Here is a 4,656-nt window from a genome sequence, read left to right as displayed (position 1 = left end):
TAAAAGAACGGCCATTAAATTCGTTAAAATCGCCGGATGTCGACTCGTCCAACGTAATTGTTTATCAATGGAAAAATACCGCTGGTTACAATTCGCGGGTACTTGATTAATTTTTTTTCGATATCCACCGAATCGACTGTGTCGTTGTTGATTAATTATCAAAGCTGAAAAAGAAAAAAAATTGAAGCGATTGATAAAGAAAATTGAAGATTGATAGAGATTGATAAAGAAAATGGAAGAAAATGCAAGAAAATTGAAGAGAATGATAAAGATTGTATTTATAAACGTAAATATATTTTTGTACTAAGAACCTCAGAGTAGAATTTCAATTATTGTTACTTAAAGAGAATTTTTGTTACTCAGCACCTATATTTATTAATCCAAATGCCCACTTATCGATCAACAATCGAGCCACGAATAGTAAGCGATAGAACGAAAATAACCTAGAAAAACTAAGCTAATTAGAAATAGCTTCCGCTTTCTGTTTCTGCAAATTTTAATTCTGTCCCCGGTAATTAAGCCGTTCTGCGCTTGACACTTCAACATTGTAATTAGGAAATGCCATTAAGAGGTGTATAATTAATGAGATAAATTGGAATCTGTCATGGTACGATCTCCGCGGGAATGTCGTCCGAAAAGTAAATACTTAATAATTTGCGGTAACAGCATGAAATTAAAATCGTCAGCCGAACTGTCATGCCGAGGAACCACGTCGAATTACTCCGTATGGGACGTTGGCAAAAAGGGAGTTTGTAAAAACGATAATGGGGCTACTTAATAACAGGTTAAAAGCTGTTATGTAGCTAAGAAAGATTCATGTTAATAATTAAGGGCCGAGAATTGCTGACAAACGTGCAAGAAGTCTGAAGCCAGCACTGTTAGAAGACTGTGCTGTTGAGAGTCAATTGCGATCATCTTTTCTTCTTGGAACTCCCAACTCTTTTAATAAATTTAATTAGGGGGGCTTTTCTTTATTTTTATAAAGAAAATCGAAGAGATTGTTAAAGAAAATTGAAGTTTGATAGAGATTGTGAAGGACAATTGAAGATTTTAATAAATTTAATTAGGGGGGCCAGAAAGTAACGTCGTTTCTTTCACATTAAATTCAAACAAGTAAATTTATAATATGTTTTTATTTTTAATCGATTATGGAATCGTTCTCGTTGCCAACAATCTTTTACCATACAGTATGCAAATTTTCAGCATCTGATTGATGAAAATCGTGTGGTACACAGTGAATGATAAATAATAAAAAAGTATTTACATTCGGAGAAACGACATTACTTTCTGATCCCCCTAATATTAAGAAAAGTGAAGTGATTGGTGAAATATAGAGATTGGTACAAGTTGGTAAAGAAAAGCGAAGATTGATAGAAATTAATAAAGAAAATCAAAGAGATTGATACAGAAAATTGAAGAATTTTAGGAAAAAATTGAAGTTTGATAAGTAATTGATAGAGAAAATTCAGGAGATTGATGAAGAAAACTTAATATTGATAGGGATTTATAAGGAAAATTGAAGATTTATAGAAATTAATAAAGGAAATTGAAGTTCGATAGAGATTGATAAAGAAAATTAAGGGAATTGTCAAAAAATGAAGAAAATTGAAGAGATTAATAAAGAGTATTGAAGATTGGTAGAGATTGATGGAGAAAATTGAAGCTTGATAGAGATTGATAAAGAAAATTGAAGATATTGATGGATGAAATTGAATCTTGACGATGAAAAGCGAAGATCGATGAAGAAAATTTGCCATCGACGACGATTCGCTGGGAACGTTGAAGATACAAATGGAAGATTAAAATTTCGAGAATCCTCGCACGGTTTCTGTCTACCGTCGATGATTATGGATCCCAGCGAGAAATGGGAAGCCAGTTCCACTGGTTCACTTTGCAGATGCGACTGCAGATGCAGCTGGTGGGATGGCTGCATCTATATAGATAAAGCAGTTATGTCTATATGTCGTATTCCGAGACGCGGGGCTGTGGCTTTCTCTCTATCCCGGCCGACAAAAGGGCAGCCACGGATAAATATGTAACTATAAAAAAGGATAAATACTCACGGTCAAGAGTCAATATTGTGAGAGAGTCCCCGTCAGACGTTGTGTCCGAGTCGGATCCTGTATTTAGGAAGCACCGCGCATTTTTATCCGCTTTCTAGGAAAGTATTTTTCGACTTCGAACCCTTCTAAAAACTTTCCACTCTAGATCTTCTTTTGTTTAAAAATCGTTCGTTTAATCGTGGATTCGTTTAACTGTTCGCTACTTTACAGAATTTCTGGATGAAAATTGTAAAAATCGACGACATCGTTAAAGGTCGATGAAGACTAAAGACTGATGGAGATTGACGTGGATCGATGAATATGGATTTATGAAAATTGATGACGATTGATGGAGATTAACGAAGATTGTTTAAGGTCGATGGATGTTGATGCAAAGGTTGATGACGAATGATCGATGATCGCTGTTATTATATGCATCCTATCTTCCATCCACTGTTAACAAAAACGCTTACATAATCACATCAACAAACCCCAGTTTTACTCATCATTACAACGAAAAATTCTTTTTTTTATTATCGAATCGTTACAAAAGAGCGATGGTTCCGCTAATATTTTCCAGCAGTCCGTTGAAAAACGGCGCGTTCCGTTAAAAACGTCCACGGCGCGCTTAACAAGGTGATAACGAAATAAGCTCGATCGACGGGAAAAGTTTCGTCGCTAAAAGCTTTCGGATCGTTCGTAAATTTGTCACCGACCGATTATGGCTGATAAAGAGAGCGAGAGGAAAATAATCGTCGGCTCGCATTAGGGATCCATTACGTACGGGGTCACGCGTACAAACACGTATTAACCCCCGCGGAGTTTTTCATCGCGGTGCAAACCCCTGCGTCTCGTATGCTAGATTAACCTCGACAATTTGAAAAGTTATGGTCCCTTGAAGCTGACCTCTACGATCTGTCGGCGCTGTATTAGAATATCGTTCCGGCCTCGTTACGGAGGCAACTTGCATTTTTATTTTGACGCGCGATAGGGAGGGAGGGGGCGATACAATGATGCTAGAATTAAGGGAGGGAGTACTATAGTATGCTATACACTATACTATAAAATTTTAATAAACTACTATACTATACAACTATACGATAAAATTCATCTACTATTTACTAAAAATTGACCTATACTATACTATACTATACAACTAGACTGTACTGTACTGCACTATACTATGCTATACTATAAAAATATACTATAAAATTCTAATAAACTACTATACTATACTATACAACTGTACCATAAAATTCATCTACCATTTACTAAAGATTGAACTATACTATAAGACCACATTTTAACTCTCAAAGTCAACTAAATTAAATACTCTCGCAAGTAATTTATAGAACGTTATTAATGGGACCAGAAAGTAATGTCGTTTCTGCGAATGTAAATACTTTTTTATTATTTATCATTCACTGTGTACCACACAATTTTCATCAATCAGATGCTAAAAATTTGCATACTGTATGGTAAAAGATTGTTGGCAACGAGAACGATTCCAAAATCGATTAAAAATAAAAACATATTATAAATTTACTTGTTTGAATTTAATGTGAAAGAAACGACGTTACTTTCTGGCCCCTTAATTAAATTTATTAAAATCTTGAATTGTCCTTCACAATCTCTATTAAACTTCAATTTTCTTTATCAATTTCAATCAATCTTCAAATTTCTTCATCAAACTCCATCAATCTTCAATTTTCTTTATTAATCTCTTCAATTTTCTTTATCAATCTTCAATTTTCTTTATGAATCTCTATCAATCTTCAATTTTCTTTATCCATTTCAATCAATCTTCAACTTTCTTCATGAATCTCCATTAATCTTCAATTTTCTTTATTAATATCTTCAATTTTCTTTATTAATATTTTCAATTTTCTTCACTTTTTTACAATTTCCTCGATTACTCTTTATCAATTTATATCAAACTTCCATTTTCGTGATCAATCTTTGATTTTCTTTATCAATCTCTGTCCATCTTCAATTTCCTCCATCAATGTGCATCATCTTTCCGCAATCTCCATCGCTCTCCTGCAATTCTGTCCAGTCTGAGCCTACATTCGAATTAAAGTGCCTAAACGCAGACGTCCAAGTAGCCTAAACGCAGCTGAACAATAAACGAGCAGATCGATGCCGTTCAGCCGAGAGAATCAAATGCGCGGATCGCGTGCGAGGAGCTGACTAACTGACTAACTGACTGACCACAGGGTGGCGGAGGGGTTGAATAAACAGTTACGGGATGCCAGGATAGTTAGGTGCGCCAGGATGAACCGTAGATGAGCACGTGACACGCAACTCCGTATAATCGTTACACGCTTTTCCACATTTGCGCGTTACACAACCCTCCTCGCACGGACGTGTGTGCCGTCCATTTACGTCCGCGGTGACTTTCTTTTAATTATGCCGCACGCGTCCATTCATGCTAACATCCGACCATAAATTATAACTTGTTCCTCTTTCTTTCATTTCGTTCATTCTGTTTATTTTCTAATGCTACGATTAGATAATTGTGGGGCCAGTGGCTCTCAAGTTATGAAATGTTTATTGATAAGTTTTGGCTAATGAATATTAACCATTTTATTATAGTTAATACAGTAAAAAAGGG

This window comes from Hylaeus anthracinus, unplaced genomic scaffold (genome assembly GCF_026225885.1).
Source record: "Hylaeus anthracinus isolate JK02 unplaced genomic scaffold, UHH_iyHylAnth1.0_haploid 2, whole genome shotgun sequence".
NCBI classification, from domain to species: domain Eukaryota; kingdom Metazoa; phylum Arthropoda; class Insecta; order Hymenoptera; family Colletidae; genus Hylaeus; species Hylaeus anthracinus.
The sequence above is the reverse complement of the archived record's forward strand: the minus strand, read 5'-3'. Positions refer to the sequence as shown.